Source organism: Crocodylus siamensis, chromosome 10 (genome assembly GCF_052110815.1).
Source record: "Crocodylus siamensis isolate JL-2025a chromosome 10, ASM5211081v1, whole genome shotgun sequence".
In the NCBI taxonomy this organism is placed as follows: domain Eukaryota; kingdom Metazoa; phylum Chordata; order Crocodylia; family Crocodylidae; genus Crocodylus; species Crocodylus siamensis.
Window position 1 is genome coordinate 7,986,225 of NC_143404.1, and position 10,470 is coordinate 7,996,694.

Here is a 10,470-nt window from a genome sequence, read left to right on the forward strand (position 1 = left end):
TTTATCTCAAAGTGGTTTCAGCCATTTTCAAACTGGCTTATATCACTGAATATCTGTGCTGTTACAGGTTTGAATGAGTTTCTGATAACTTAAACTGGTTTATGTATAATATCTGTCCCTGATGATCTATTTGAACTTTTTAACACACTAGCCATTTAGAAAATAAAAAGTGAAAACAACATGAACAATCACCTATTCCTTCACATGGCAAAATGAGAGGAGTTGACCAATGAGATGTAACCTCATAGATTACATAGCTGTAACCTCAGAGGGGGTATAGCTCAGTGGTAGAGCATTTGACTGCAGATCAAGAGGTCCCTAGTTCAAACCTGGGTGCCCCCTTTCAGGGCTAACTTTTCTACAAACTGGTCAGGGGGGATCAGCAGGTATTGGGGGATTCCCTGTTCCCCTGTGTGCTGCCAGGAGTGACCAGGAATAACGGTCACAAGCTAGCGGAGGGTAGGTTTAGATTAGATATTAGGAGGCGCTACTTCACAGTCAGGGCGGCTAGGGCCTGGAACCGGCTTCCAGGGGAAGTGGTACAGGCTCCTAGCCTGGGGATTTTAAAAAGGAAGTTAGATGAGCACCTTGCCGGGGTCATCTGACCCCGGTGCTCTTTCCTGCCAAGGCAGGGGGTCGGACTAGATGATCTACCTAGGTCCCTTCCGACTCTAGCTACTATGAAACTATGAACCTGTAGGATGCTGAGATAATCCATGTATATATGCTGGGATCATGCCTGCAGTGCCGTTCCCTGAAGAATTCTCAGTGCCACATGTTGACTATAAAAGTCAATATTTCCTTTAAGTTGTATGTTATCCTTGATAGAAAAGTTTGAATTGGATTAGCCAAGAGTCCAACAGACATTCACTCTGTGAAATACACCCTAGTTCAGGGGGCTAATGGAAGTCTTTTAGCATATTTATGAACTAATTGTTTAATTTTTACTGCCTGTATTTAGAACTGAAGCTAAATAGTCCAGGTACCTTTATCTCTCATTTTTCTAAGGCTATCCACACTGGAGCATATGGAAGAGTTAAGATATTTCTACAGTATAACTTCCAGGGAGAATAAATATAATTCCAAATATTGTGACAGTCATATCTAAATGGTGTATTTTAATAGTGACAAGGCACGATGCATATTTCAGATCCAGTAGGAGTGAACAAACATCCATGTTTATAGGTAGGGGAAAAAAAGACCTATTGCTTGTTGTTTTCTGTTTATAAGGACTATTTTTGTACCATAATTAGAAAGCACATAAATAGCTTGTTTTGTTGTTTAATGTAGGAATAAGTGAAGATTGAAGATTGCAAAATAGTAAGAGTATGGTGGAAGACCTCTAAACTTGAATATAATTGCTTTTGATAATCTGATTTTGAGTTGGCTTTTATTCCCTGATTTTATTTACCGGTATGTAACATTGCTTTGCAATTGTTTGTATAATCAAAGGTAAGGTTTGTGATTTCTCTACAGATATCTCTGTTTTATAAAGTCTCTTTTAGCTGACCTGTACCCTCTCCTTATTTTCCAGACCACAGGGCTGAGAATGCTTTATCAGCAGTATTATAATTTACAAGTCCTAATAGCATTAATGAGAGTTCTCTGCTTCTGTTTCAAGTACAACAACAGAAGAGATGTATCCAGCATATTAAAATGTAAATCATCACTCGAGGTATATCAAGATTTTTTAAATGAAATAAATGTGCTGCAGGTTTTGCACTGAGACAGGCTTTTTAGCAAAAAAATGTACCTGTGCAGCAACACATTAAAAAAAAGGAAACATAGAGTTCCCATTCATGAGACCCCTCAGAACAAGTTTTGTATGTGCTGCTATACATTGGGATTGTTTTACTGGAATTGCAAGAATTTCAACCAAACCTTTTTTTTTTAGCCAAGAAAGAAGATTCAGTAATAAAATATCTCTCTATTTTGGTTTTGCTTCATCAAATTGCTCATATAGAAACAATAAATGTTTTTAAAAATATCAATGTTAATGAAACATTTTCAAAATGAAAGAATTTGATTCATTTTTTTATTCAGACTGACTTTATTTCATACGCAAACTGAAGAAATCCTGTCTCCATGAACTACAATAGGATGTAGGTACATAACTAGCTGTATAACTCTGCTCAAAAAGTAGTCATCCACAGCCCATTATCAAACTGGGAAGAGGTATCGGGTGGATTTCCCAAGAGGTCAGTTTGGGTCTATTACTGATCAATATCTTCATTAATTGCTTAAGAGGTGGTCTTGAATATATGCTTAGTAGATCTGCAGAAGATACCAAGCAGGGCTGGGTTCAAGACACTTGAGAACATAGGAGTAATATTCAAAACGATCTAAACCAAAATGATTAACTGGACAATTGGTCTGAATTAAAATACGATAAAGCTCAGTACAGAGAAACGCAAAGTAATATATTTAGGAAGAAACAACCAAATGCACAAATGTAGAATGGGGAACAACTAGCTTTGCTGCAGGTACTGCAAAAAAGGAGGAGTCTACATGGAAAATTGTTCCAGAAAGAAAAAAAGCCAGCAGTATAATGAAATATTGTGATGTTGTATGCAAGCAGCATGAATTGATTCTTCCACTCTGTTCAGTAGTGGTGATCAATTGTTCTCTGTGTTCACAGGGTTAGGGTAAGAAATATTGGGTTTGAATTGTAGCAGGGTTAGATAGCAGGAGGAACTTTCTATGACAGTGATTAAGTACCAGAAGAGGCTATATAAAGAAACCGTGGAGTCTCGGTCACTGAATGTGTTTGGGTGGAAGCCTGGAAATCAGACAAACATCTCTCTGAGACCTGTTTAAGCAGACCATCCTGCCTTAAGCAAGGAATTGTAGTTCATGACCTGTTGAAACCTCTTTTAGCCCTATATTTCTGTGCTTCTATGATTTTGAAATTTCTTTCCAATTATTTTTTAACAAGCAGAAGAAAAAGCTTATTGATCATAATCTTGATCATTGATCATTGATTATTGATCATAATCTTAATTCAGACTGAAATATGGGTTTTTTTCCAGTTTTGGTTTTGGTATTTTGGGGGTTGTCAGCAAGTCAAATTTTCAATTATTTAATAATTGAACTGTACAGCGAGATGGGGAAAGAAGGACTCGGATTGCAACATACATTTAAATAGAGTCTCCTTGTGTACAAACAGATAATCTCAGTTAACAATTATTTTCCAATAGAGGTTATCGAAGGTCATTGGAAAGACGGAAGCCTGATTAGTCACTGAAGAGAGACTTATGTTCTTTTCCTCCACCCATTTATCCTACCTGTGCATCACAGAGCAGGATTGTTATCCTTGTTTTTAAAGAATATGGTAGCTAGGTTTTATTTGAAGGTTCTGGGGGTCTTGGTGGATGACAGGTTCAACATGAATCGCACAAAGGAAGCAAATGTAATGTTGGGGTCCATTAACAGGTGTAAGCCATGGGAGGCAAGGCACTGGTTAGGCTTTAGCTAGAGTATTGTGTGGAGTGCTAGGCTCTACATTTTAGGAAGGACGTGGAGAAGGCTGTCCAAAGGCAGGCAGAAAAAGTGATAGAGGGATTTAGATGGTAAGACATATGAAGAAAGGCTGAGAGAGCTAGGTAAATGTAGCCTGGGCAAAAAGGAATTTAGGGGGGCATGATAGCAGGTTTCAAATATTTGAAATGCTACCATAAAGAAGAAGGAGAATAGTGGTTCTTCCTTGCTACAGAGGGCAGAAAATGAGGCAATAGTTTTAAATTTCAGCAAAGCAGATTTAGGTTAACTCAGGAAAAGTGGCCTTAACGTGCGAACAGTGAGGCAGTGGTACAGGCTGCCTAGGGAATTTGTAGAATCTCCTTCATTTAAGGTTTTCAAAAGGAAGGTGGAAGAGCATTTGACCGAGACAGTTTAGGAATAGCTTCCCTGAATTCATGCAGGTGTTCGGACAAGATGACTCTTGAGATCCGTCCCACCCTCCTGAAGCCCTCCTAGTTCTATGGGTCTCTGCGAGTCCCTTTCGTTCCACTGAAAATATGAATGCATCGTCTCCCATAACGATCAACCTTCTCCTCTTGGACAGTTGCAGATATAAACCTTTGCACTGAGATTTTCAAAGCTGCCTGTAGGATTTGGTCACCCGATTCCTGTTAAATTATACATGGAAACTGGACATCTAGGGCCCCTTGGGAGACTGAAAATTTCACTCTTCCCTAGTTATGTGCATCCACTGTCCCCATTTATCTAGAGTATCCTATTTCCAGGCAAAGGATAATCATTAGCTGTGTTTTCCATTGTGAAATATGTTACTTGAAGGCTCCCCCCACAACAAAAAAAAATTACTGTGCAATACATATAGCACAATACTGTGCAATACTAAGAAATGACTAGATTTTTTTTTATGTTGATTAAAAAAGAGCTAAACCAGACAAGGGTGCTAATCATTGTTGTTGGTATTATTTTTATAACAACTAGTACTACTGCCACCGTCGCCAACAACTTCCCCATTTCAGAGTGGTAACAAATCATCACAGCAGATGCTAAATTCATGTAGCAACTCTATCCTGTCAAGAAGCAAAAAGAAAGGTTTCCAAAGCATACTCTTAATAGCTTTCATTCCTTATTTTCTAGACACCATGATTGCAAATGGTCAATTATGCATTCACACAGCATACAGTCATTCACTGTAAGTAAAATTCATTAAGGAGAGGCTTATAAATATAGCCAGTGAAAATGGTGCCAGAACCCTTGCTTTCAATAACTAAATCTGGTCGCTCTGGTAGGCTTCCTATTAGCGCTGTAATATTTTATGATGAGACTAATGCTATTTACAGATAGTGTGAATGTTACATTATGTATCCGTTTGGGGAGATTTTATTTATAATTCAGCTTTTACTGTAGCATAGTCTATCACCCACTTACATATGCCTTACCCGGATCGTTCTTTTATCAAAAGGGAGTAAGAGAATGGTATCTGGTACAAATATTGCAGTTTGCACAGAAATTCCCTAAAACTGAGCTTCCACCACTGAAATACCGTCTCATACCGTAGATAAGTCTTTATGTATCAATTCATGTTTTTGTCCAGATGCTTGGAAGACAGAAAAATATTAATTTGTACCTACCCTGGGTCTAGGGTCAGATTCAACAGCAGCTGAAGTCAATGGGGAGCTTTCCCTGAGCCCTTACATTGTTAGGCTCTGAATATCCACACTTGCGGAGTTCAGGAGTGTTTAGAGTGGTAGTTTCAGTGTGAGGCAGCCTCTAAGTAGGACTTCTATTGCTTGAGTGCCAGCAGTGGCCATGATGGGCTTTCATTCCTACCACTGAAAATGTGTGAGAAATTTTCAGAAGCAGAAATCTTCACAGGAGAAAGAGCATACAGGCATTTCAGCCTGCAGCCAGGTACTCCCTCTCCCCTGCTCCCCATGCCTTCCCCATGGTGCATCCTAGTCTGGGGAAGGATGGGAGAGCAGCAGCAGATGGACTCTTCCAAATCACAGAAGAGTCAAGCGTCCAAGCATTCATCCTATCAAGAGAAACTCTTGCAGAAAAAATCTTCCAGATGTGAAGGTGGAAGATGTTTCTTGCCGATAGGACGTTTCCTCTTGAAGCAACTGACTTAACATCTGTATGCTGGCGATTTCTATTGGAAGAATAGCAGTTATCCCAGTAGAAATGTAATGCATGTATCTGGCTCGTGTATGCACTACTTGATGCTACGTACCCCCAAAAAAGACACAATTTAGAGGGTAAATAGTTCACATTAACTTCATTGTCTACTATAGTTTGTGGGTTAACATTAAAGGTCTTTAAAGAGGAATTTCAAAGAATCAAGCGTGATTGAGGTAGGAACAGGAAGGACAAATATACAGGAAGAAGGTGCAAAGGGGAGGTTAGGAGAAGGAGATAGGTAGACATATGTAGGTATATGTATGTGGTAGTCTTTGCGTAGATAAATATATGTTTTTTGTGTATGTGTGTATGTGGATATTCAGGGATGTCCAAGGTGGGGAGTGAATTGGGACAACCACCCTGGGCCCTGCACTTTGGGGTCCCGTGGAGCTGGGCGGAGTAGTGGTGGTGTGGCGTTGGGCACAGTAGCAACTCTGTGTCCAGCCACTTGCTACCCACCCCTGCCGCCACTGCCACAATGGCAGCAACAGCTTCTTCAGGTTCGGGGCCCGTGGGATTGGAGTGGGGGCAGGACCCCACATGAGCTGATTTGCCCCAGGCCCTGGGCCCCGCACCCTGCTCAGGCTGGCTCTGGGGATATGTAGACATATATGTATGTGTAGTATACAAGTGTTAACTGGCAGCAGTCTTTATTCCAAATCCATGCCAATTATTAAGCCTAATTTGAAGAAAAACGTGTTTTGCATGTACAGATTCGGATGGAAAGCTACCAAAAGAAAAGATTAAAATGGGAAGGAAAAAATTCACAGGTTTTCATATTTTTTCCCAATGAACTCTAATGTGAGCATCCAGTCTCAGATCATAGCAGTGGTTTCAAAAGAACAAAACTGTTTGGTGATGACTCATCAAATCCAGCCTTTTGCTTTCCTCACAGGTTTTTTTTTGATATTCTACCCACACATTCTTTATGTTACAGTGGGCCATGAGCCAGTGTGTGTGTGTGTGTATGTGTATGTGTGTGTATATATATATGTATAAAAAATCCCTCAGCCTTCAACATATATCATACTTCAGACATACAAGAACAAATCCAGGAAGACAGGTAGTTTATATCAAATGCCAGTCAGAGTTAAGGTTGTATAGTGAATTCATGTGCATTTCCATACTTTCAAATGATGAGTGCTTTTTGGAGTATAATATAATCTGTCCTGGGTTTCTGCTGGGTGCTTTTGTTTCAATGACAGCATTCAGTTATGCCCATTAAAAATCTTACATTTTGTGACCCTCAATTCCAGCATATTACTGATGTTGTGCCTAGGACCTGTTTGCTTGTTAAATTGCCAGGGTACTTTTTGTAAAGAAAAGATTCTAAATAGATATATTTTCAATTTTTTAAAATATAGCTTCTATGGACAATAGTGCCAGAATTCAGGACTAGCTCTTTTGGGTGGTAGTGAGGTGTAAACTTTTTACATAGACAAGGTAGAGAAGTGGGAGCCCCAACAACCGTCATAAGTAATGAATTATTTGAGTTTAAAGAAAATCCCTCGTGATTCATGAATCACGCATTATCCATACACAATTCTTTCTTTATGCGTGAAATATGTATTTTATGCTGCCAAAAAATATGTTCTGTCTTGTCTAATTGATGAAGAGACAAAATTTCATTGGTTAGAGTTCAATGAGGATGAAGTATACACAGTTTTCTGTGTTAGCAAAATGAACCAAGCGTTGTTTATCCTTCTGCAGAACGGTGGGATGAGGTACAGAGAAGCAAAATCACTTTACTTAAACAAGAGGTCAGTGGCAGAACCAAGTTTGTCCTTAAAATAAATAGGTAATATTACTTCCAGACAATTGCTCTGTAGAATAAATTGAATAAAATAGCTTGTATGTTTAATAATAAAATGTCTACAATGACTATATAATCCATTATTTGCAAGCCATAGTGGAGAATCAGGGATATAATGCAAAGCAGCTCAGTTGGGAAATTAATATTTATTACAAGATAAAGAAAGTTTGATTGAATACAAAATGTGGTTTCTCATATGCATTGTTCCAGATTAAAGAATAAAACACTCCAAAGTCTGCTTCACTGGCTTACTTCACATGCATTTATTGTTTTGGGGAAGAACATTTAAATAGCATTAGTGTCAGTAAAAGCAAGCTCCTACCATAAATTCAGCAGTAAGATGGAAGGAAGGATGAAACTTTTCTTAGCAGGCTGCAAATTAACTTTGGCAAATTCTGTAATTCAGCTTTTCAAGGGCATCTAACATTTTAGGGTATGAACTGAGGATTTATTCATTGTGGTTTAGGACCTTTTATTGCCCCTTGGGCATCATAAGTATAATTCAGTTAAAAAACTGGAATGAAAAAGCAACAACATTCACAATCCACTTTACTATTTTATATAATATAATAGGTTGTTAACCCCCCTCCCCCCTGAAAATAATTCTTATAATCAAGGGAAAATCCAAGAAAGAACCAGCAATTCCTTGTCATGGTCCTTTAGTGCAAAATATTTTGGGGGGTGTAGAATTAAGTGGAAAATCCATGCAAAATGCTTGGCTTGTTTCCACAAGTGTTGAATGCCAGTCCATTGGGGCTTTTCATGTAGGAGAAGCGACAGTGTCAGGGGTAGGGGCAAGGTTAAGTGATGCAAAGCAAGGTGGTTTTGCTAAAAGCATGTTGACGCTCACTGGGGACATTGGAGAAGGAAGAGGAAAAAGGGCTTGCAAAGATAAACAACCAACACAAAAAAATAAGTGCAGCCTGGGAAAGCCTGACAGAAGAGGCAGCAACATCCAGAACGCTGCAATTGCTTTTTGTTGCTGCATTGTTCTCGGGTCAGTCTAGTACACCTTATCCACTTACCACAAATGCTGATGATAGTTACCTGAATTTATGAATACTGGAGAGCTCAGCTCACTTGGAGGGGCCTTGGATGAGCATCACTTAATAAAATCTGCTTCCACGGTACTTTCTATTACATAGGAGGTGTAATATGTAATATAAAATGCATATTGAATTAGGTCCCTTGTGCTAGACACTATGCAGACTCTTAGCAAGAAACAATCCCTGTCCTACTGTTCTTAGAAGTTGATTTGACATAACAGTGTATGAGTAAATGAGTTTTATATAGTACTAGTAGTAGCAGTGATAATCCCCTTCATCATCATCATCACTCCATTTTCACAGGGTGGAAATTGAAGCAGAGATCAACAACTTTTCCGGTATCTTGATGTCCTCCAGGTAGCAAAGCTACCAAGTGGGAGATGAGGATTAATTTAGGCTTTGTGATGACTTAACACAAAGCAAAAAATATATTTTTATACATGAGCTTTGTTGCAAGCAATGGGATTTGACCCTCAATTATTGATGCACCTTCAGTATTAGAGCTGAGTTGACACCTAGTAAAAAATCTCTGCCATCAACAGAATACAAATGAACTAGAAGGATGGAGGATTATCTAAAGCTCAGCAGAAAAGATGTGGAAGAGAAGGTGGGTCCTATTTAAAGGGCAGACCTTTCGCATCTGGTGGCTCAGCAGCGTGAAAGACTTGAAGTGGAACGTCAGCCAAATGTTATGAATCTGAAACATAAAAGATCCTTTGAATAAGCAATAAGCTATTGAGCTTACTCTTGAATTTCAGAGAGAAGTTAGTTTGCTGAATGACAGTTTGCAACAAACAGTCAGCTAATGCGTTGTACAAGTTGGAGCTGTCCCTTCCAACTCACTGAACCCCGGCTGAGATCAAACGGCAAGTCATGTAATTAACCACCCGTGGAGCTGCTCCTGGAAGAGGGTGTCTTCCATTTTGTTCTGCTCTTCCCTTGGGCTTCTGAAGGTGCTGAATAATAGAGGACTTGGTGAGTTATCTGTCTTCTTATTGAATCCCAAACCAGTGAACCTCATTTTGGGAAACATTGCAGCTGCAGAGCCTGGTCCTCAATGTGCAAATTCTCTCCTGTCTTTTATTAGCTTGGTTTCTACTGGTACCTGTACGGGCTGATTCTGTGAAATGTCTCTTGCTACCAGTGGCTGACTGACTTCTCTTCTTTTTGGCTCGGGCCAAAGGACTCGGGCCTTGACTCATACACCTTCTATGGCAGGGACCTGTTATTTCTTCAGAATTGGCCTGCTGTTGTTCATCTAGTGAAAGCAATCTATTTCTGAGGTTGGATCCTCTGGCCAATCCAAAGTACTAAAAAGGGAGGATTTGGAGAGGGATTCCCAGGGGATATCTTTGGGCAATGTGGAGCTCAGAGCAATAAGGAGCAGAGGAGGATGAAGATCTGCACTAGGCCTGATAATTATTGTTGGTTGGTATTGACACATGGCTTTGTCCAGTTCTTCCACCAAGCTATAAGGATGAGAAGAGAACTGAAGTTGTGGCCAAAAGAGCTCCTGTGATGGAGAAGATCCTCCTTACTCTTCCAGACTGCCTTCTCACCCTATTCCTTATCCTCAACAGCTAAACTGGGAACTGAGGACAGAGGCTGGGCTTGATATAAGTAATTTACCTATTCTAATGACTCATATTAGCAAGGTAAATTTAATCACAAGAACAACATCTGTGGATGCCATCTTTTAGGGCTTTTGGTTTATGTTTTCCTTAGATTACCTGGGGAAAGAACAAATTATGACAAAACTTATCTGTCATCCTCCACTGCTTGCTTTTGCTCACGTGACAGATGTTTACAGCTTTGTATTCAAGGTATAAGCCTCACTTGAAAACAAGACTTGGCAACATACAATTGAGGGGAAAATGGTCCTGGAAGTCTTATGTCCTTCACCAAAGAGGAACGTAACACGATCTCCTATGTGTTAAGGTGGCCAGAATGTCAGCT

The 10,470-nt window shown here is 39.6% G+C and overlaps 1 non-coding gene across 1 annotated transcript; it reads left to right on the top strand.

Moving 5' to 3' along the window:
- The first annotated feature begins 270 nt into the window (after positions 1–270).
- On the top strand, positions 271–342 carry TRNAC-GCA (transfer RNA cysteine (anticodon GCA)). The gene has a single exon. It is a non-coding gene; the product is annotated as a tRNA-Cys (tRNA).
- The last annotated feature ends 10,128 nt before the right edge of the window (positions 343–10,470 follow it).